This window comes from Eumetopias jubatus, unplaced genomic scaffold (genome assembly GCF_037043125.1).
Source record: "Eumetopias jubatus isolate StellerSeaLion01/CBP00866 unplaced genomic scaffold, mEumJub1_p1.0 scaffold_12, whole genome shotgun sequence".
In the NCBI taxonomy this organism is placed as follows: Eukaryota; Metazoa; Chordata; class Mammalia; order Carnivora; family Otariidae; genus Eumetopias; species Eumetopias jubatus.
This window is the reverse complement of record NW_028274818.1, coordinates 113,607,198-113,631,315: the sequence shown is the minus strand read 5'-3', so window position 1 is coordinate 113,631,315 and position 24,118 is coordinate 113,607,198. Positions and strand designations below refer to the sequence as shown.

At 47.2% G+C, this 24,118-nt stretch overlaps 2 pseudogenes; both read left to right on the top strand.

Annotated features, from left to right (window-relative positions):
- Window positions 1-24,118, top strand: part of LOC148162938 (acrosin-like) — a 111,307-nt pseudogene that overhangs the window by 71,833 nt on the left and 15,356 nt on the right.
- LOC148162939 (histo-blood group ABO system transferase 2 pseudogene) lies at window positions 19,309-20,475 on the top strand (annotated as a pseudogene).

The following is a 24,118-nucleotide window of genomic DNA, read 5'->3' as shown; positions in this document are numbered from 1 at the left end:
TTGAACTCGTGGCTTCTCTCATTAGTATGGGTAAATGTAGGACTGCCTGTATGAGAAAGACCAAGGAATTATATTTCGATTAGAAGTGTGCTGTGCATAAAAAAATTAAATTAAAAAAAAAGTGTGCTGTGCACACGTAGTGTTTTATTCTGTCATTTGCCTTATTTCGCAGGAGGCAAAATGGAGTGGTGACTGGAGCTTGGTTTCTGATTTTAAGGAATGGGAGACAAGTGAATTGAAAGAGCAGTGTTGATGCTGACATGGTGCTCAATGCCCAGTGTGCGAAGGTTTGAAGCTTGGACTTGGAAGCGTTGGTGTTCAGCGAGGATGTTGTTTGAGTTTCCAGCACATCGAGTCACTTGGCTGGTGTGCCTAATCGGGCTAGTTCCTGCCTTTCTAAGGGCAGTTTGAAAGTGGCTTGAAACCCTAGGGTATTTGTGGAGTGGTCTGGATGGACACCTGTGTGGGCCAGTGTAGACACCACCCAGGGAATTCCAGAGCTAATGGTGAGCACATTTGTGAGGATGGAGCTTGCTTCTCTGTGAGAAGCATTGAGCTGGTGAAAAGAAGCCACTGGGTCTTATGACTCACTGTGTGAGCAGGTCTGAGCCTGGCAGGATAGTCGGATCAGATAGCTGGGAGGTTGTGATGCCGTGGTGGTGGACCGTCGCTCATGATGGGCAGGCCAGCTTGCTACAGGGACAGGGACTGGGTTCTACTCCATGGCCAGCCCTCCTGCTGCAGATGTGATAAGAGAGTTTCTTCCTGTTTGGTGCTCGAGCCCTCGGCTCAGCAAGGTTGTTGGTGGGAAGCAGCTCACAGGCAGCATTATCGATTCTTGCCCATTGTGCCCCTGCTTCCTCAGAAGAGGCACAGCAGATGTCCTCTGCCTGGTGTGTGTGAATTCAGTCAGCAGAAACAGTCCTTCCAGAGCCCCACCCCTGAGAAATCCTCTCCACATTCCTGTGCTGTGTGCAAGAGGTCACTTTTCATTTGGAACTGAAATCTCAGCTCCTGCCGTTAGGTTCCGAGGTCACACAGGACACCAGTATCCATGCAGTTCTACTTCTGCATTGGGCCTGATGTGCAAGACTGAGGCCGCGCCTTGTTGGCCTGTTGATGCTGCTCCAGGCTCCTTCCTGAGAAATGTGAAGCAAAGCCTGGTTTGCGATGATATCGCAGGAAAGAGGGACAGGTGCACCACTGCCTGACCACAGGAGGATTCCAGACGTCAATCCCGGGTGGTTGGTGCAGGGAGGAGAGATGTCTGTTTCCCAGGACCTTGGCCAGAGGGAGAGTTGGATCCTGGGATGGGTCTCCGCTCAGCTTTCTCAGATGAGCACCTCAGGCAAGGAGAGGAAGTGTGAGTGCTCACCTGTAATTGAGGAAGGTGTCTGGCTTCAGGTCTCATGGGCAGGTGGATTCCTCATGTGGCTCATTTTCCTGATAGTGTTCAGGGTGCAGTCAGTGGACCCCTGGTCCTTGGTTTCCTGGCTGTGCAAGAGCCCTGGGGCACCATTTCCCCCGGAGCTTTGGACCAGGAAATCGGAGGGAGTCAGTGGTGAAACCGTCACTGTAGGCCTTCGTTTCTGCCCTGCCGAGATGGACTGGTGACTCTGATAACTGCTACGGAAATACAGAGCAGGAGACAGGGCTGGGATGCTGCAGGGGAGGTAAGGGTGGTGGTTGCTATTCACTTCGAGCCAAGTGGGACTTCACTAGGAAGGTGATCCTTGAGTCAAGATCTAAAGAAGGTGAGTGATATCACATCAAGAGCATTCTAAACGGAATGAAAGCATGTGCAAAAGTCCTGAGGCAGGAGCATACCAGGTTTGTCCAGAAGTAGCAAGAAGGCCCTGTGGCCACGGGAGACAGCCTAGGACATGACCTCAGGGAGGTGACAGAGGGAGACAGAAAGCCATTTCAGTGCCGTGACCCCATGGGACCCTGTTTCAATGGGTCATCCTGGCTACAGTTTTGAGAACAGATGACAGAGCGTTGAGGATGCGCAGGGGAGGTCCATGATGAAGCTTTTCCAGGAACTCAGGCAAGAGATGGCCTCTAGTGTGGACCGGACAGATGGCCTTGGAAGGAGTGGTCAGTCCTATTCTGGGTACATTTAAGATGGAACTCACTGGATTTGCTGATGGGTTAGATACTGGGAATGGGAGAAAGGGGGAATCGGGGTAACTCCCAGCTGTGGCTGGTTGTCCTGAGCGAGGGGAAGGAGGAGGTTTCTGGGGGTAGGAGGTCGTCTGTGTTCCGCATGCTCAGGAAGGTGCCTTTCACGGTGGATCTGCTGATGTGCGTGTCCAGGAGAACATTAACATCTACTCCCTCAGCAACTTTCAAGTACAAGTATCCCCCACTTTTTAGAAGTTCACGGTACACGTGGCTTTTTTTTTTTTTTTTAAAGATCTATGTCATTACCCGGCTTCAATAACAGGAGGAATCCTGAAGAGGATTTCGCTCTTATGAAAAAAGTCGAAAAGTGAGCATCGCGTTCATCATCTGTTTTGCGGGGAGCCACTGCAGGGGCAGCGTGCACCTCAACCAGGTCTTTCCTGGGAACCGCTCTCCGCGTCCAGCCCCCAGCACTTTGAATTGTGTCTGTGAGCATCTGCTGTGCTTCATCTCCATTTATTTTGGGCATCCATTGGAAGTTGTGTCCCGAGGCCTAGGAAAAGCCAAAGAGAAGTCGTTTTTGGAGTCTGAGCACGCTATTTTTTTCTGTATGAATGAATGGTAATTCCTCCTTTGGTCTACACCATTCTTGCTGTGAGAGGTTTCCTTCCTAGGAAGGAAGGAAACTACTTTCAAATAGCGGGGGAACCTGTACGCCATCCTGCAGGGTTAGCTTTAGTCTCCATGCTGCACAGAACGTTCCAAGACTTATGCATTTTATCACTCAAACATTGTGCCATTTTTTTAAAAGATTTTATTTATTTATTTGAGAGAGATAGAGAATGAGAGATAGCACGAGAGGGAAGAGGGTCAGAGGGAGAAGCAAACTCCCCGCTGAGCAGGGACCCCGATGTGGGACTCGATCCCGGGACTCCAGGTTCATGACCTGAGCCGAAGGCAGTTGCTTAACCAACTGAGCCACCCAGGCGCCCAAACATTGTGCCTTTGACCACCTTCCCCCATTCCTCCCCCATCCCTGGATCTGGCAACCAGCAATCTGTTCTCAGTATCTGTGCATTCAGTATTTTTTTTTCCATGTGGAACGTCCATGAACGTCTGGTATTTGTCTTTCTGTGTCTGCGTTACTTAGCATAATGCTCCCAAGGTGTCTGTCTCTATGTCTGGCTACTGTGAGGAATGCTGCAGTGAACATGGGAGTGCATCTATCTTTTTGAGGTAGTGTTTTTGTGTTCTCCAAATAAATCCACCCAGAGCAATCACTGGGTCATGTGGTAGTTGTATTCATTTTTCCAGGAACCTCCATCCTTTTTGTCACAGGTGCTGCACCAATGTACATTCCCACCAACATTGCACAGGGTCCCCTTGTCTACACACCCTTGACCACACCTGGTGTGTGTCTCTGGGACAAATGCCATCCCGACAGGTGTGAGGAGATAGCGGATTATGGGTTTGACTTATGCTTCCCTGACGACAATTAGTGATGTTGAACAACTTTTTCTGTGTCTTTGGCCACCTGGGTGCCATCTTTGGACAGTATCTATTCACATATTCTCCCCATTTTTTATAGAGGTTTTTCTGTTTGTTTTGATTTGTATGAGTGTTTTTGTATATTTTGGATATTAGCCTCTTCTCACACATATGATTTGCAGATTTTTTTTTCTCATTGTGTAGGTTGCCTTTTAAGTTTTGATGGTTTCTTTTGCCATGTAGAAATTTCAGTTTGATGTCGTTCCACTTGTTTATTTTTGCATTTGTTGCCTTTGTCTTTGGTGTCCGATCTAAAAGACTCTTTGCCAAAACCAATGTCGAGAAACTCACTACCTTTGTTTTGTTCTCGGAGGTTTATGGATTCCGGTCTTATATTCAAGTCATTCATCCATTTAAAATTTTTGTGTGTGCTGTAAGAAAGCGATGTCCAGTTTTCCAGGACCGTTCACTGAAGAGACAGTCCTTTCCCCGTTGTATATTTTCTGCTCCTGTGTCGTAAGTTAAGGCCATGCATGTATGGGTTAGTTTCTCAGGTTTCTTCTTCTTCTTCTTCTTCTCCTCCTCCTCTTCCTCTTCCTTCTCCTCCTTCTTCATTTTTTTTTTTGTTTTACAATTTATTTTTTGGGAAAGTATTTTTCCTGTCGGAATACATGCAGTGTGGACTTTATTGATTCCATGTTCATACTATTTGTTAGGACATTTCTCTGACGTGTGTTTTTGCAAATGACTTGCCGGATTTATAGCTTTCAACCGGTTTAACATTTGGGCAGAACTACTCAAAATGTTATATTCTTATTCAGATAAGAGATTGTGTCTGATTGTCTTTTGTGATGCTATCAGTTGTGATGATTGATATCTCTGTTTCTTTTCCCTGATAGGTTTATTAAAGTGATTTTAATATTTCTTAAAAATGTGGATTCTAAATCACTTATTTAATAATATGTGTTTATATAAAACAAGTTGAAAGAAATGCATTTATTGGAATCAGCTGTTGAAACAGGATGTAAATATTAATTCCTGTTCAGAGTTAATAATAATTATGTCAGAGCTAAGTCAAAATATACCTTTAATGTACTGACTCTAATGAGTAAGCTTTGCCAAAAGTGCTATGATTATCATTTCCTGAGCTTTCTATTTCGTTCCATTGACCTGTGTGTCTGTTTCTATGTCAGTACCATACAGTTTTGATGAAAACAGCTTCGTAATCTAGCTTGAAATCCTGGCGTGTGGTGACTCCTGCTCTCTTCTTTCTCCAGGTGGCTCTGGGTATTTGGTGTCTTCTGTGATTCCATATGAATTCTAGGTCTGTCTTCTATTTCTGTGAATAATGGCAATGGAATTCAGATAGGGATTTCATCACATCTGTAGATTGCTTTGGTTGCTGTGGACATGTTAACATGATTAACTCTTCCGGTTAATGAGCAGGACGTATGCTTCCGTTTATTTGTGTCGTCCTGTGTTTCTTTGACCCATACACGCCCCCTCAACATACACGTGTTTTTCCTTCCTTTTCCAACATGTGTTCAGTGTACCAGGTCTTTCTCATTCTTGGTTACTTTTCTCCTAGTTTTTTTTTTTTTTCTTGATGCAATTGTAAATGGCATTGCTTTCTTATTTTCTCTTTGTGAAGTTTTGTCATCAGTATACAGAAATGCAACAAGTTGGGACACCTGTGTGGCTCAGTCGGCTAAGCATCTGTCTTTGGCTCAGGTCACCATCCCGGGGTGTTGTCATCGAGACCCGCAGTGGACTTCCTGCTCACTGGGGAGTCTGCATCTCCCTCTCCCTCTGCTGCTCACCCTGCTTGTGCTGTCTCTCTCTGTCAAATAAATAGTGTTTAAAAAAAGAAATGCAACAGGTCTCTGTATATTGACTTTGTATCCTGCAGCATTACTGAATTTGTTGATTCTAGCAGTTTTGTTGGAATCTCTATGGAATTCTATATATAGTATCATGTCATTTGAAAACACTGACAGTTTTCCTATTTGGATTTCATCTTTTCTTTCTTTCTTTTTTTCTTTTTGTCTGAATGCTTTGGCTAGGGCTTTCAATACTGTGTTGAATGAAAGTGATGAGAGTGGGCATCTTTCTCTTGTTCTTTTTTTTTTGTCTTTTTTATAATATGTTATATATTTATTCATGAGAGTCAGAGAGAGAGGGAGAGAGGCAGAGGCAGAGAGAGAAGGAGGCTCCCCTCCTAGCAGGAAGCCCGTTGCAGGACTCGATCCCAGGACCCTGGGATTGTGACCCGAGCCGAGGGCAGAGACTTAACCATCTGAGCCCCACCAGCGCCCTCTTTGTCTTGTTTTTGGTCTTAGTGGAAATGTTTTCAGCTTTTCACCCTTGGGTATGATGTCGGCTGTGAGCTTTTCATATATGGACTTTGTTATCTTGAGTCCATTGTATACGTACAGTACATTTTTTCTTTAATCTACAGATTCCATTCATTTCCAAAGTTACTTAGGTCAGCACCTTTTGTCATACAACCTACAGGGAGGGTTTTTTCCCCCATATGTTTCTAATACAGTTAGATCATGTGTCACGTTCTGTATTCCACTGAAGGGGAGGAAGAAATTTTCCTTGGTCCAAGGTTCTTACCACGGGATGAAGAAAGAAATTGACACGAGATAGATAAATAGGAGAAAAAAACCTAAAGTGCAATGATGTGCACATGGAGACCCAATAATGAACCTGAGGTCTAAAGAAATGACCAAGGAAGCCAGGTTTTATACTTTTTGGACAAAGAGAAACTACACCTGTGATGAAATCACAGGACAAAGAAAACTTAACCTTGGGAGCTTCAATTAGTAAGGAATTCTAAACAAAATTTGGGCTGGGGTCGTAAATTAGTAAAAAGTAACAAGGGTTGTTTATACAGCCTTATGGGCTCCAAATCTCCCATTTCTGGTGATGTCGAAATCTCTTTACCTCCCGGTACAGGGACATCTTCACACGGGAGATTGATTTCCTTTCCAGGGGGACAGAGGAGGGTCTAAGTGTCCTCATTACATAGGCTGTCTCTTAAGTAACTTTTAATTAAAATGATCTATATGTCAAAGTGGCAGATTTGGGGCAGCCTGCCCTTGGCCCCCACACCATCCTGTGACACTCCCACATCCTAAACAACTTACTTTCAGTAGATTATTATGTACTCTTTGGGATGTAGAAATGTTTGTGTTTTTAAAAGATTTTATTTTTAAGTAATCTCCACACCCAACATGGGGCCCGAATTCACAACCCCAAGATCAAGAGTTGCACGCTCCACCGACTGAGCCAGCCAGGTGCCCCAAAAGGTTTGGGTTTTGACAAATGCATAGTGGCAGGTATAAATCATGAAAATATCACGGAATTCACTCCCAGATCCTTATATCATCTCTAGTTTTGCCTTTTCCAGAATCTCCTACAAATCGGGTCACTCAGTGTGCAGCCTTTTCAGACTGGATTCTTTCACTTAGAAAAATACATGTCAAGTTCATCCGTGTGATTGTATGGGGTGATGGTTCATTTCTTTTTATTGCTGAAAAGATTAACAGGAGAAAAACAAGTCAAAGTTTAATATCATGCATATGTCCTGTATTCATGGGAGATACCCAGGAAAATGGAGTAATTCCTTGAAGTGGCCCAGCCCTCACCCTAAATGTTATCTTCAGCTAAAGACCAAAAGAGTTTGGGTGGTGGGAAGGCCAGTTAAGGGATGTTCTCAGGTGAGCACAGGAAACGAGGGTATGGTTGTTACACAGCTTTAAGTCTGTGCCTTCTCTTTTGGTAAGAGTTTCTTGAGATTTAGTAATTCTGTTCCTGATACAGAGGGAGACAGGCTTACAAATGGGGCGTTCCTTTATAAGCGTACATTTCACTCACCAAATGGCAACTTTTACCCAGTTTTCAGAGATTCTCCCATGTCTGCCATTTCTTAAAATTAATCAGCCCAAATATCCCTTGTGCCAAAGAGGTATATTTTGCATGGCATATTCTGCTTCCTTCACATGGATGCACTTAGTTTGCTTATGGATTCATTAATGGAAGGACATCCTGGTTTCTTTAAGTTTGTAACCATTATGAATAGAGCTACCGTGCATAACTGCATGCGAGTTTTTGTTCGGAAATAGGTTTTCAAAGCAGTTGTCTAAATACTAGAAGTGCAATTGTTGGATCTTAACATGAGACTTATTTAGGTTTGGAAAAAATGGCCAAAATGTCTTCTGAAGGGACAGTTGCTGCCATTCCTCACCTTCCAGCAATTGGTGTTCTTGTTTTTGGAGTTTAGTATTTGTGATAGGTGTGCAGTGCTGTCTCACTGTTGTTTAAATTTGTACTTTCCTAATGATGATGTTAAACATATTTTTGTATGCTTCTTTTGTATCTGTATATCTTCTTTGCCCAGGCATCTGTTCAGATCCTTACCCATTATCAATTAGGATGTTTGTTTCCTTATCATTGAGTTCTGATAGTCTTTTGTATTTTTTGAATACAAATCTTTTACCAGATTTGCGCTTTGCAAATATTTCCTCCCAGTTTGTGGCTTGTCTTTTAGTTTTCTGAGCAAGGTCTTTCACAGAGCAAAAGTTTTTTTTTTTTTAAGATTTTATTTATTTATTTGACAGAGAGAGACACAGCGAGAGAGGGAACACAAGCAGGGGGAGTGGGAGAGGGAGAAGCGGGCTCCCCGCTGAGCAGGGAGTCCGATGTAGGGCTCGATCCCAGGACCCTGAGATCATGACCTGAGCCGAAAGCAGACGCTTAACGACTGAACCACCCAGGCACCCCGCAAAAGTTTTAATTTTAGGAAGTTCATGTTATCAATTTTTTTCTTTTGTGGATTGGCTTTTGGTGTTGTGTGTTAAAGCTCATCACTGAACCCAAGACCATGTGGATTTTCTTTTTTTACTTTTTGTTTTTTGAGAGACTTTATTTATTTATTTGACAGAGAGAGAGAGAAAGAGAGAGCAAGCACAAGCAGGGGGAACAGCAGGCAGGGGAGAAGCAGGCTCCCTGCTGAGCAAGGAGCCCGACGCGGGGCTCGATCCCAGGACCCTGGGATCACGACCTGAGCCGCAGGCAGCCGCTTCACCGACTGAGCCACCCAGGCGCCCCTTTTATTTTGATAGTTTTACATTTTAAATTTATCTACAATTTTGGATGAATTTTGGTGTAAGTTGTAAAGCCTGTGTCTGCATTTCACTTAATTCCGTACGGTTTCTAATTAATTGTTTCTATTTCTGGAGAAGTCAGGGGATAATTGGACTCCATTTCAGTTCGAATTTCCCAAATGTAATGGATTCAGCTGGACCCCAGAAGGGTCAGGTGCCTCCACGGAACTGAGTGCACCGCATCCTGCACTGCCCCCACCTCCCGCAGGGGGCGCCCGAGTCCCGCCCCGCGACCCGTGCGGGGCATGCGCGCTCAGCCCTCTCCTCCTCCGGGGCGAGGACAGGTGTTCCAAGGCCTCAGGACCGACCCGCTGTGCTGACGCCCAGGCTTCGGGAGGACTTGGGGCCTCAGCCACGGTCAGGAGCCGGGCCCCTCAGGACCCGCTGTGGAGACTTCGGGAGGACGTGGGGCCGCGTCCACGCTGACGGGAGCCGGGCCTCCTCAGGACCCGCTGTGGGGACTTCGGGAGGACGTGGGTCCGCGTCTACGCTGACAGGGGCCGGGCCTCCTCTGGACCCGCTGTGGAGACTTCGGGAGGACGTGGGTCCGCGTCCACGCTGACGGGAGCCGGCCTCCTCAGGACCCGCTGTGGAGACTTCGGGAGAACGTGGGTCAGCGTCCACGCTGACGGGAGCCGGCCTCCTCAGGACCCGCTGTGGAGGATGTGGGTCCGCGTCCACGCTGACGGGAGCCGGCCTCCTCAGGACTCGCCGAGGGAGGAGGAGGTGAGGAGAAGCCGCCTGAGCGGGGACTGCGGAGGGGGTGCGAGCTCACAGGACCCCGCGGAGGAGGGGCGCGCTGTGTAGACGCCGGGGCTCTGTGCGCGGTGACGCGGGGTCCGCGCGGTGCTGTGCGCGGGGCTGTCGGTCTCCCCTTCCTGGGCTCGGATCCGCTCGGGGGCCCCGGGGTCTGTGTTCACGCGGCCCTCGGATGCGGTTCCGGGGCCCCGCAGCCGGGCTGCGGTCCGGCAGCGGCCCCCCGCCGCGGCGCTCGCGCTCCCCGGGCCTCGGCCCTGCGGGTCCTCCCCGCGGCCGCACCGTCGGGGTCGGGGCGGGGCTCCGCCTGCGGCACGAACGTCGGCGGCTCGGCTTCTCGGGGCCGCGCGGACGTGGTGGTTTGAAGAGGAGCCGACTCTGCGGGAAACCCGCCCGCGCAGCGCCGCCCCTCCCTCTCCGCACTCAGACCCCAGCCGCGTGTCCTCGCCGCCCGCGGGGTGCCTCAGGGCGTGTTACCCCCGACGGGGCGCCGTCCCGCGGACCCACCACCGAACCCTCAGAACGTGTCCGGTGCGCAGTTCCCGGCCGTAGCTGGGGTCCCGCGGGGGCACGTCGTTCTCCAGAACTTCTTCCTTCTCCCCGAGGGCGGCTCTGTCTGCGGGAGACGCCAGCTCCCCGTCCCCTTCCCCTCGGCCCCGGCAGCCACGTTGTACTGTGTGTCTCGGGACACTTCCGGTAAGTGGGACCACAGGGCGTCTGTCCTTCTGTGACTGGCTGATGTCGCTCAGCGTGATGACTTCCCGCTTCGTGCGTGGTGTCGCCTGTGTCAGAGCCCCCTTCGTTTTTAAGGCTGAATCGTGCTCCGTGGTGTGTACACCGCGTTTCGTTTATCCGTTCGGCTGTCAGTGGACACTTGGGTTGCTTCCCCCTTTTGGCTGCGGTGAAAAATGCTGCGCTGAATAAGGGTACTTCTCCTTTCGATTTTGGGGTATGTATCTGGGAGTATAATTGTTGAACCATACGGTCATTCTACTTTGACCTATTTGCCTAAATGCCAAAATATTTTATACGTAGACTGCACCATTTTTCACAAGCAAGGTGTAAGGATTTCCGTTTCTCAACATCCTTTCCAAAATTTGTTATTTTAGTTTCCTTGATTATAGAGATTCTCTTGTGTGTAAAAGGACATCTAACTGGTTTAAATCTTCATTTCCATAAAGACTAAGGATGTTTAACATCTACTCATGTGCTCTTCACCATTTGTATGATTTCTTTGGAGAAAGGTCTATCCAAGTCTTTTGTCTATTTTAAGAAATGGGTCGTCTTTTTGCTGAGGACTTGTAAACGCTCTTTACATGTTCTGGGCAACAGACTCTTACTAGATACATAATGTACAAATATTTTCTTCCATTCGGCGGGCTATCTGTTCACTTTCCACATAGTATCTTACGATGTACAAAGATTTTTAATTTTTTTTTTTTACATTTCTTTTTTAAGAGTGAGTGAGTGTGCGAGTGGTCAGGGGCAGAGGGAGAAGGAGAGAGAACCTTAAGCAGGCCCCACACTCAGTGTGGAGCCTGATGTGGGCTCGATCTCATGACGCTGAGATCATGATCTGAGCCAAAATTAAGAGTCGGACGCTTAACCAACTGAGCCACCCAGGCACCCAGAACAGGTTTTTAATTTTGAGGATATTATTTTATCTATGTTTTCCTTTCCTTTCTTACGCTTTGGTGTCAGATCTAATAACATTGCTAGATCCAAGTTTATGAAGATTTATCCCCATTTATTTCTTCTAGAGTTTATAGTGTTACCTCTTACATTTAAGCCTTTAATGTATTTTGAGTTAATGTTTATATGTGGTGTGAGGTAAGGGTCCAGTTTCATTCCTCTGTACACGGATAGCCAATTGTCTAGCACCCTTTGTTGAAAAGACCCTTCTCTCCCCCAGTGTAATGTTGTCCACCCTTGTCAAAATTCAGTGGACCATAGATGAAGGGGTTTATTTCTGGGCTCTCAGTTAAATCCCACTGATCTGTATGCATATGTTTTTTAAAAAAATTGTTTTATTTCTTTATTTTTAAAAATGGTTTAAATTTAGGGGGGCGGGGCAAGATAGCGGAGGAGTAGGAGACCTAGATTTCGTCTGGTCTCAGGAATTCAGCTGAATAGGGATCAAACCATTCTGAACACCTACGAACTCAACAGGAGATCAAACAGGAGAGTAGCAACAACTCTCTGAACAGAGAAGCGACCACTTTCTGGAAGGTAGGACGTGCGGAGAAGTGAATCCGAGGCGATATTCGGGAGGATGGGCGGCGGGGGAGGGGCCTCTGCCGGCCGCTTCTGGCAAGTAATAGAGCCGCGGAGCACAAAATCGGACCTTTTAGAAGTCGACTCCGCTGAGGGACGTCGCTCCAGTGGCTAAGCGGGGGTGGAACCCTCGCGGGACAGTGGGGTCTCAGGACCCTCGGGGTCACAGAAAGACCGGGGGGGCCTGAGTGCGCCAGAGCTCCCAGGTATCGGAGCGGGGAAGCCGGCTGCAGAGACGGAGCCGAGGCGCGGGCTCTCAGCTCGGGGTTGCCATAAACTGTGATCCGCGACCCAGTCGGGCCACTGCTCCTGCAGCAGGGACCCAAGAGGCGGCAGATCCGGGGAGACTCCCCTTCCTTCCCAGGGAAGAGGGGCGCGGGAACGCACCGCAGGGATCTGCTGGGTTTGGGGACTCCACACGGGGTCGGGTGCCACAGATACAAACGCTCGGTCACAGGCCGGGTGAGCACGGAGTGCTGCCGGAGACCAGGGACAAGGGAGTGACTGCTTTTCTCTGGGGGCGCACTGAGGAGCAGGGCCCCAAGTTCTCAGCTCCTCCGAGCGGAGATTGAGAGGCCACCATTTTTGCCCTGGTCCTCCAAGGTTGTACGGAGAGCTTGCAGGGAACAAAAGCTCTTGAGATCAAACCCGAGCAGCTTGCTTAGCCCAGACAAACAAGGGCGGGGCAATTCCGCCTCCGGCAAAGACATGTGGAAACCAAGGCAACAGGCCCCTCCCCCAGAAGATCAGCACGAACAGCCAGCAAGCCAAGACCAAGTTTACCAATCAAAGAGAACGGGAGAACTCCACTGCTATGGGAATACTGCACATAGATTTCATGGCTTTTTTTTTTACCATGATTCATTAGTTCATCAAAGTTAATTTTTGTTAACTGTTTTTTTTTCTTTATCTTTTTCCCTTTTTCAACCAACATCTTATCAATCTCTTTTAAAAAAAAAACAAAATATTTTTTATTTTTCATTTTTAGAGTCATATTTTATCCCTTCATAGGAGTTAGCCTTATTTTTGGCATATATATATAAGTTGTTCTCTCTTTAAAATTTTGAGATACAGTTTCTTCTAACAGATAAAAATATACCCTAAATCACTAGTATATGGCTCTGTTCTAGTCTCCTGCCTGATCACATTCTCTTCCTTTTTTCTTTCTTTTTTTTTTTTAAATCTTCTTTCTTTTTTCAAACAACTTCTTATCTTATCAAGTCCTTTTATAAAATCTATTATAATTTTCATCTTTACAGTCATCTTCTATCCCTTCATTGTATCAACCCTTATTTTGTACATATATGTCTTTCTTCGTTTAAAATTTTAGGAGGCACTTTTTTCTAACAGACCAAAATACGCCCAAAATCTAGTGTGTGGCACTGATCTATGCACTAGCCTGATCATATTTGATCACATTCGGCTTTTTTTGTATTGTTCTGTTTTTGTTTTTACCTTTTTTTTCTTTTTTTTTTCCTCTTTCTTTTTTCTTTCTTTCCCTTTCTTTTCCCCTGGTTTCAGGTCTTTTCGGATTTGTATACACTATATTTGCTGGGGATGTTGTAAACCTGTTAGCATTTTGTTCTCTCATTCATCTATTCTCCTCTGGACAAAATGACAAGACGAAAAAAATCACCTCAGCAAAAACAACAAGAGGTAGTACCGTCAGCCAGGGACCTACTCAATACGGACATTAGTACGATGTCGGACCTAGAGTTCAGAATCATGACTTTAAAGATACTAGCTGGGCTTGAAAAAAGCGTGGAAGTTATTAGAGAAACCCTTTCTGGAGAAATAAAAGAACTAAAATCTAACCAAGTTGAAGTCAAAAAGGCTATTGATGAGGTGCAATCAAAAATGGGGGCACTAACTGCTAGGATAAATGAGGCAGAAGAGAGAATCAGTGATATAGAAGACCAAATGATGGAAAGTAAAGAGGCTGAGAAAAAGAGGGAGAAAAACTACAGGATCATGAGGACAGAATTCGAGAGATAAGTGATTCGATAAGACGAAACAACATTAGAATAATTGGGATCCCAGAAGAAGAACAAAGAGAGAGAGGGGCAGAAGGTATATTGGAGCAAATAATAGCAGAGAACTTCCCTAATGTGAGGAAGGAAACAGGCATCAAAATCCAGGAGGCACAGAGAACCCCTCTCAAAATCAATAATAATAGGTCAACACCCCGACATCTAATAGTAAAACTTACGAGTCTCAGAGACAAAGAGAAAATCCTGAAAGCAGCTCGGGAGAAGAGATATGTAACCTACAATGGTAAAAATATTAGATTGGCAACAGACCTATCCACAGAGACCTGGCAGGCCAGAAAGGACTGGCAAGATATCTTCAGAGCACTAAACGAGAAAAATATGCAGCCAAGAATACTATATCCAGCTAGGCTGTCATTGAAAATAGAAGGAGAGATAAAAAGCTTCCAGAACAAACAAAAACTAAAGGAATTTGCAAACAGGAAACCAGCCCTCCAAGAAATATTGAAAGGGGTCCTCTAAGCAAAGAGAGAGCCTAAAAGCAGCAAAGATCAGAAAGGAACACAGACAACATACAGTAACAGTCACCTTACAGGCAATACAATGGCACTAAATTCATACCTTTCAATAGTTACCCTGAATGTAAATGGGCTCAATGCCCCAATCAAAAGACACAGGCTATCAGATTGGATTAAAAAACAAGACCCATCCATATGCTGTCTGCAAGAGACTCATTTTAGACCCAAAGACACCCCCAGATTGAAAGTGAGGGGGTGGAAAACCATTTACCATGCTAATGGACACCAAAAGAAAGCTGGGGTGGCAATCCTTATATCAGACAAACTAGATTTTAAAACAAAGACTGTAATAAGAGATGAGGAAGGACACTATATCCTACGTAAAGGGTCTATCCAACAAGAAGATCTAACAATTGTAAATATCTATGCCCCGAATATGGGAGCAGCCAATTATATAGGGCAATTAATAACAAAAGCAAAGAAACACATTGACAACAATACAATAATAGTGGGGGACTTTAACAACCTCCTGACTGAAATGGACAGATCATCTAAGCAAAAGATCATCAAGGATATAAAGACTTTAAATGACACACTGGACCAAATGGACTTCACAGACATATTCAGAACATTCCACCCCAAAGCAACGGAATACACATTCTTCTCTAGTGCCCATGGAACATTCTCCAGAATTGATCACATCCTAGGTCACAAATCAGGTCTCAACCGGTACCAAAAGATTGGGAGATTCCCTGCATATTTTCAGACCACAATGCTTTGAAACTAGAACTCAACCACAAGAGGAAAGTCGGAAAGAACTCAAATACATGGAGGCTAAAGAGCATCCTACTAAAGAATGAATGGGTCAACCAGGAAATTAAAGAAGAATTAAAAAAATTCATGGAAACCAATGAAAATGAAAACACAACTGTCCAAAATCTTTGGGATACAGCAAAGGCAGTCCTGAGAGGAAAGTATATAGCAATACAAGCCTTTCTCAAGAAACAAGAAAGGTCTCAAATACACAACCTAACCCTACACCTAAAGGAGCTGGAGAAAGAACAGCAAAGAAAGCCTAAACCCAGCAGGAGAAGAGAAATAAGAAAGATCAGAGCAGAAATCAATGAAATAGAAACCAAAAGAACAGTAGAACAGATCAACGAAACTAGGAGCTGGTTCTTTGAAAGAATTAACAAGATTGATAAACCCCTGGCCAGACTGATCAAAAAGAAAAGAGAAATGACCCAAATCAACAAAATCATGAATGAAAGAGGAGAGATCACAACCAACACCAAAGAAATACAAACAATTATAAGAACATATGATGAGCAACTCTATGCCAGCAAATTAGATAACCTGGAAGAAATGGGTGCATTCCTAGAGATGTATCAACTACCAAAACTGAACCAGGAAGAAATAGAAAACCTAAACAGACCTATAACCACTAAGGAAATTGAAGCAGTCATCAAAAATCTCCCAACAAACAAAAGCCCAGGGCCAGATGGCTTCCCAGGGGAATTCTATCAGACATTTAAAGAAGAATTAATACCTATTCTCCTGAAACTGTTCCAAAAAATAGAAATGGAAGGAAAACTTCCAAATTCATTTTATGAGGCCACCATTACCTTGATTCCAAAACCAGACAAAGATCCAATCAAAAAGGAGAATTACCAATATCCTTGATGAACATGGATGCAAAAATTCTCACCAAAATACTAGCCAATAGGATCCAACAGTACATTAAAAGGATTATTCACCAGGACCAATTGGGATTTATCCCTGGGCTGCAAGGCTGGTTCAACATCCGCAAATCAATGAACGTGATACAATACATTAACAAAAGAAAGAACAAGAATCATATGATCCTCTCAATAGATGCAGAAAAAGCATTTGACAAAGTACAGCATCCTTTCTTGATCAAAACTCTTCAGAGTATAGGGATAGAGGGTACATACCTCAATATCATAAAAGCCATCTATGAAAAACCTACAGCGAATATCATTCTCAATGGGGAAAAGCTGAGAGGTTTTCCCCTAAGGTCAGGAATGCGGCAGGGATGTCCACTCTCACCACTGCTGTTCAACATAGTATTAGAAGTCCTAGCCACAGCAATCAGACAACAAAAAGAAATCAAAGGCATGCAAATCGGCAAAGAGGAAGTCAAACTCTCACTCTTTGCAGATGATATGATACTTTATGTGGAAAACCCAAAAGACTCCACCCCAAAACTGCTAAAACTCATACAGGAATTCAGTCAAGTAGCAGGGTATAAAATCAATGCACAGAAATCAGTGGCATTCCTATACACCAACAACAAGACAGAAGAGAGACAAATCAAGGAGTCGATCCCATTCACAATTGCACCCAAAACCATAAGATACCTAGGAATAAATTTAACCAAAGAGGCAAAGGATCTGTACTCAGAAAACTATAAAATACTCAGGAAAGAAATTGAAGAAGACACAAAGAAATGGAAAAACGTTCCATGCTCATGGATTGGGAGAATCAACATTGTGAAGATGTCAATGCTACCTAGAGCAATCTACACATTCAATGCAATCCCCATCAAAATACCATCCACTTTTTTCAAGGAAATGGAACAAATAATCCTAAAATTTGTATGGAACCAGAAGAGACCCCGAATAGCCAGAGGAATATTGAAAAAGAAAAGCAAAGCTGGCGGCATCACAATTCCGGACTTCCAGCTCTATTACAAAGCTGTCATCATCAAGACAGTATGGTACTGGCACAAAAACAGACACATAGATCAATGGAACAGAATCGAGAGCCCAGAAATGGACCCTCAACTCTATGGTCAACTTATCTTTGACAAACCAGGAAAGAATGTCCAGTGGAAAAAAGACAGTCTCTTCAACAAATGGTGTTGGGAAAATTGGACAGCCACATGCAGAAGAATGAAACTGGACCATTTCCTTACACCACACACAAAAATTGATTCCAAATGGTTGAAAGACCTAACCGTGAGACAGGATTCCATCCAAATCCTAAAGGAGAACACAGGTAGCAACCTCTTCGACCTCAGCCGCAGCAACTTCTTCCTAGAAACATCACCAAAGGCACAGGAAGCCAGGGCAAAAATGAACTATTGGGATTTCATCCAGATAAAAAGCTTTTGCACAGCAAAGGAAACAGTCCACAAAACCAGAAGACAACCGACAGAATGGAAGAAAATATTTGCAAATGACAGATAAAGGGCTAGTATCCAAAATCTATAAAGAACTTATCAAACTCAACACCCAAAGAACAAATAATCCAATCAAGAAATGGGCAGAAGACATGAACAGACATTTTTCCAAAGAAGACATCCAAATGGCCAACAGGCACATGAAAAGGTGCTCAACATCGCTCGGCATCAGGGAAATCCAAATCAAAACCTCAATGAGATACCACCTCACACCCGTCAGAATGGCTAAAATTAACAAGTCAGGGAATGACAGATGTTGGCGGGGATGTGGAGAAAGGGGAACCCTCCTACACTGTTGGTGGGAATGCAAGCTGGTGCAACCCCTCTGGAAAACAGTATGGAGGTTCCTCAAACAGTTGAAATTAGAGCTACCATTCGATCCAGCAATTGCATTACTGGGTATTTACCCCAAAGATACAAATGTAGGGACCCGAAGGGGTACATGCACCCCAATGTTTATAGCAGCAATGTCCACAATAGCCGAACTGTGGAAAGAGCCAAGATGTCCATCGACAAATGAATGGATAAAGAAGAAGTGGTATATATACATAATGGAATATTATGCAGCCATCAAAAGGAATGAGATCTTGCCATTTGCAATGACGTGGATGGAACTGGAGGGTGTTATGCTGAGTGAAATAAGTCAATCAGAGAAAGACATGTATCATATGACCTCACTGATATGAGGAATTCGTAATCTCAGGAACAAACTGAGGGTTGCTGGAGTGGTCGGGGGTGGGAGGGATGGGGTGGCTGGGTGATGGACATTGGGGAAGATATGTACTACGGTGAGCACTGTGAATTGTGTAAGACTGTTGAATCACAGATCTGCACTTCTGAAACAAATAACGCAACATATTTTAAGAAAAAAGAAAAAGAAGAAGATAGCAGGAGAGGAAGAATGAAGGGGAGTAAGTCAGAGGGGGAGACGAACCAGGAGAGATGATGGACTCTGAAAAACAAACTGAGGTTTCTGGAGGGGAGGAGGGTGGGGGGATGGGTTAGCCTGGTGATGGGTATTGAGGAGGGCACGTTCTGCATGGAGCACTGGGTGTTATGAACAAACAATGAATCATGGAACAGTACACCAAAACAAATTATGTAATATATGGTGATTAACATAACAAAAAATTTAAAAAATATTTTAAATTTAAATTCAATTAGTGTATAATGTATTATTTGTTTCAGGGTGAATGCATACCTTTATGACAGTATCAAAATGTTTTATTTACTGTTGGTTTGTATTAATATTTGAACTTTGGAAGGATGACCTTTCACCTTTGATTTTCTTTTTCAAGATTGTTTTGGCAATCTTGAGGTCACAGGTGACCCTGTGACCCATGAAGCCCAACAGTCAGCATGCTGGAGCCAAGAACACTCCCCCTGTGCTGAGCTCCCTGGCAAACCCTGCACGTCCCCTCCCCTGGCTGACCCCCTGCAGGTTCTGTCCCCACCTGCCATGAGTTGAGCACCTTTGGGCACAGCCCTTGTTTCTGTGCCCTACAGACTGGGTAGAATCAGCTGCATGGGTTTCTAGCCTCTAAGCCTCAGGTTCTCCTTTGTAAGATGGGGTCCTGATGGCTCCCATCTCTGGGAGCCAAAGGTAGGGAGGCCCCACCAGCAGACGCGCTCAGGCCAGGCCAGGAGGTTGGCTGTTGCTTAAAGTAGCCGAGGGCCTGCCCCCTTGAAGAAAGTGCACACGTTCATGGCCCACGTTTTGGGGTCCTGCCGCCAGCCTCTGGCAGTGACCCTCCTCCAGCCCTGTCCGCTGTCCCTGTGGATACATGGTCTTCCTGGAGATGTTCCTGCAGACAGTTGAGAAGCTCTTCATGGTGGGACACAGGGTCACCTACTACGTCTTCACCAATCAGTTGCCCGCCGGGCCCCATGTTCCCCCCCGGGAAGGCCAGAGGGTGGTGGTCCTCGAGGTTCCCCGCACCCCGCGCTGGGAGGACGCGTCCACGCAGAGCACGTGATGATCCGCCGCTTCTGTAAGCAGCTCTTCCCGTCATCACGCGCTGAAATAAAGTTCTCAGACATCAATCTGAGCGGCCATGCAGGGCTGCCTCTGCAAGTAGGGCAGCAGCAGCTGGGTTCTGCACATCGCTTTTATGTCCCTTTTTATCAGAAAAGCAAGGGCACACGCCTCAAAGCATGGGAAAGGAGGACAAAGGGATGGCAAGTATCCCGAAGCTGTGAAGCAGGCCTGCACTCTCCCGTACGCGCAGGCACGCAGAGAGGCCGTCATGGGATCGGGGAAGAGCGGGATGTTTGTGCTAGCAAACGCCAGGTGCAGGAAGGGAGCACGGAGGGTTACATTCTTTCCTGGCTCCTAACCTAGGCCCTGCCCCTGGGGATCATGGGATCCTGCTCCTACCAGGCCATTGTGGTCAGTAGCCTGAGAACGGGAACGCTGCTGATGTTTCAGCTGCTTCCACAATCACTCCTTAGGGCTTACAATCTATTTTCTAAGATTAACTCCACAATTCCTCCGTGAGGTGGACTCCTGGTGTGCACAGAGGTGGACATGAAGTTCTGCGACCACGTGAGTATGGAGACCCTGTCCCCCCTCTTCGGCACCCTGCACCCCGGTTTCTACCAGGCGGCCCACAAGGACTTCAGCTACGAGCATTGGCCACAGTCCCAGGCACACATCCCCAGGGACAAGGGCGAGTTTGACTACAAGGGGGCCTTTTCTGGGGGGTGGTGGTAGAGGTTCACCAACTGACCTTGGCCTGTCACCAGACAATGGGGGTCAACCTGGCCAATGGGATCGAGGCTGTGTGGCACGACGAGAGCCACCCGAACAGGTACCTGCTAGATCATAAGCCCATTAAGGTGCTGTCCCCAGAGGACCTGAGGGACCCACAGCTGCTGGGCTGCCCCCCATCATGAAGAAGCTGAGATTCATGGCTGTGCCCAAGAATCACCAGGACGGCAGCAGTGGTTAGTACTTGAGGAGTCGTTTTGGTGCCCACCGGGTCTTTCACTTGAGTTAACAGATGAGTCCGAAGGAAGGACGTCATCGGTTAGGAAGTATAGACGAAGGTCAGAGTGGAGGTGGGCAAAGTCCTCTTTCAGAGAGCAGGGAAGCTCTGAGCTGCTTCTATACACCTTGCCCTGCTCATCGCTTCTGGCTGCCTGGCCCTGAGTTCTGTCCTTTCAATGAATTGGTCATCTAGTAAGTAACATGTTTCTCTGAGTTCCATGAGCCACTGGAGCAAATTATTCAAACCCGACAAGATTGTGGGGACCTCCAATCTGTAGCCCATAGCTCGGAAACAGGGGTGACTTCTCTGCCCAGCCACTGGCTGACCACTAAGTTAACAGCACAGGGATTCAATAGCCATACACACAGCAAAGAATACAAACTTGACTTAGTTCCGAAAAGTCACCAAACCAACAGTAGCAACTACAACGAGCAGCAATCATGAAGCCTGGCGTGGGGAAGGTCTGATGTTCGGGATGCTTCCATTATAATAGTCATAATCACACCCTGGACTTGTCACTGGGGCCAAGTCCCCTGGCTGGGGGCCCGGTAGCTCCTACGTGTTCCACGTGCCTCTCTCTGGCTCCTCCAGCCATGCACTGTCCTGTGCTGCTTCCCAGTAGAGGTCCGTTTTCACCAAAGCCAGGAAGATGGGATGGCGTTTTCTGACTCCCCACCCCCCACCCCACAGTGTTGCAAGAGAGGAAAAAGTTTTCCTCTACCCTCTTAAGGTCCCTGGCTGAGTCTGGAAATTGACAAAGACAGATGGACAGGAGAAAAGCAATCAAAATGTATTGATTGTTTTGGTGGGAACCTCACAAGACCATGATGACCAGCAGAGGTGACTGGAGCAGACAGCTCTTCTCCCTTTTAGACAAAGAAGCAGTAAGTGTGTGAAGAATTGACAGACACAGGGGTTTGGACTAGGGCTCATAAACGGTAAAGAAGTTAACTAGGAAGATAAGGGTTCGTTTATCCAGGTGTGTTCCTATAGACCCCGTGGTCCTAAATTCCTTGACTCTGGTGATAAGCACGTCATCCCTGTGGTCCAGGGAGAGAAAGTTCCACATGGGAGTATTCTGACCTGCTTAAGGGAAGAAGGGCTGATGGCTGGGTGTCAGAGAGACCTTCTTGCTTCTGCTCTATGCAAAAGTTCTTTTAGCTTCTATCTTTAATTTGCCAAGGTGCCATATTTGGGTTAGTGTGTCCTGACCCTCACTGGCCTGGTGCTGTACTCTGTCTCCTAGTATCCAGGATATTGGGTGTGCTGCTGTGGAGACCTCCCAGCCCTGGGGTAGCTCCTTGTCCAGGGAGGCACCTGCCTCAAGGGGAGGGTTGCTAAGCGTGGCCGCCCCTCCTCAGGGAGATTGGGTGGGAGAGTGCAGATCTTACTTCGAGAAACTGACTTCATTTCCTGAAAAGGTCTACCTGATAGTGGGATCATACAGGAGTTCTATGTTTAGTATTTTGGGGAAAATCCATCCTTTTCCCAGCATGGCTGTGCCAACCAAAGTCCCTTCCGGATGACTTTTACCTATAAACCAGAGATTTTTCAAGAACTTCTCCAACAGAGAACATGAGGAGAATATTTTCATGACCTGAGACAGGCAGAGATTTCCCAGGATGCAAAGTATACTGACCATAGGAACAAACCGGTGACTTAGAAACTATGAAATGAAGAACTTGTTCTCCTTCTTCCATTTCTGGCTAGTGTGCTCGTCTGTGGCTCGATCCCACCTCAGGCAGCTGGAAGGTTGACCTCCCAGGTCAGCTACCACTGAGATGGCTACTGTTTCTAGAAATTCTTCAGGGTGTGGCCAGGTTTCCCCAACCGTGCACTGATCAAGTCGGTGACCTCTAACAGTGGAGCCGTGGGTCTTCCAGGCGTGGTCCCCCACAATCCCCCAGGAAAGCCATCTCACTGAGGGTTTAGGGGGACGGGAGCTGCCCCTAGGCAAAACTGGAGATTCTCACTGTCCCTACCTGGCCTTCAGATGCTCCTCAGTTACTCCGGTGCCTCTGGTGTCTTCTTGGAACCCTGACCTGTCAGTTTTTGGACAGCTGGTCCAGTCGTACCCTCACTTTCTGGGAGGGGGATTTGGTGGAATCTGCAGTGTGTCCTGCAGCCGCACCAGGATCGCTTTTGGCGATCAAGACAAGGCACATTATCTGGGCCATCTGAGGACCCAAGACTGTGGGTCTGTGGCCTGGAGGGATTCTGAGCAGAACTGGTGGGATGGGAGGGCTGCGAGGCCCAGAGGCAGGTTTCCAGAAAGCTCTGGGGTCCCCGGCATCCTACCGTTTTCGAATCAAAGCCCTGAGATCTTTAAAATGCCAGTAACAGTACAGCATGGGCCACAAAAACAAATGTCCCTATGCACCCAACACCACCTAAACTATTGGCCATTTCTTGTCACTTGAGCTGAGTATAAAGGATTAGGAGTTGGGGCTTGAGGGGGGGCGTCCTGGGCCAGACTTTGTATTTGGGGGACAAAGGCCATCGGACAAGCTTGTGCTGAGCCTCAGGAGAGGGTCTGTGTGGAGACCCCAGCTGCAGGCACTGCTGTCCACTGATGCCCCCTCAGCCTGCCCAAGTGTCCCTGCTGCTGGGGGAGCACCTGCCCCCTCCTCTCTGCCTGAGGGCTCTCTCCTGCACCAGGTGCTTCCTCTCCTGCCAGCCTGCGGCCTGGGAGGGTGGCTACCTCGAGTTCCTCCAGCTGCTGGGGGAGCACCTGCCCCCTCCTCTCTGCAGAGGGCTCACTCCTGCGCCAGGTGCGCCTCCTCCTGCCAGTCCCTGCCAGCCTGCAGCCTGGGAGGGTGGCTACCCTGAGTTCCTCCAGCTGCTAGGGGAACACCTGCCCCCTCCTCTCTGCCTGAGAGCTCTGTCCCGCACCAGGTGCCTCCTCTCCTGCCAGTCCCTGCCAGCCTGCAGCCTGGGAGGGTGTATACCCTGACAACCTCCAGCCCTGAGGACAGAGCCAGTGCGATGTGGTCTCCCAGCAGGTCTGAGCACCAGGCCCGTACATTGCTCACTCTCCTCCTGTGGGCTCACTGTGCCACATCCTCCCTCAGGCTCCCTGGGCCCAAGTCCTCCTCTGCTCAGGGACCACTCTCTGCCCAGGCTCCACATGCTGAGACTGGGAGCAGGTCATCTGGACCTTCTGGACTCTCGCTTCTGTGCCCGTGACATGGGCACAGTGCAGCCTCATAGACTGCTCAGAGGAGACCCAGTGCAGGAAGACGCAGTCCGCTGCAAGGGAGATGCCAAGTGACCCCAGAGGGAGCACACGGGACTTGCACAAGGCACTGGGCTCATGGGGCCCAGTGTGGGATCCCGGCGCCCAGCCAAGGGGCATGGGGAATCCTGGTGAGGGCGGCCCTGGTGGGGGGAGGGGGAAGCCACAGAAGGGTCCCAGAAGAGGCAGGAGACAAGGAAGATGACAGGACAGAGCTTCCCAAGGAGGTCGATGGAAGGACCAAAGTATCACAGAGGCCCTTGGGAAAACTCAGAGGCCTTGGAGATGTTGGCTGAAAGGCTGTCATTTGGTCAGAAAAGTTGGGTCACAACACCCCAGTCGACACTGGATGATTTACTCTTTGTTGGT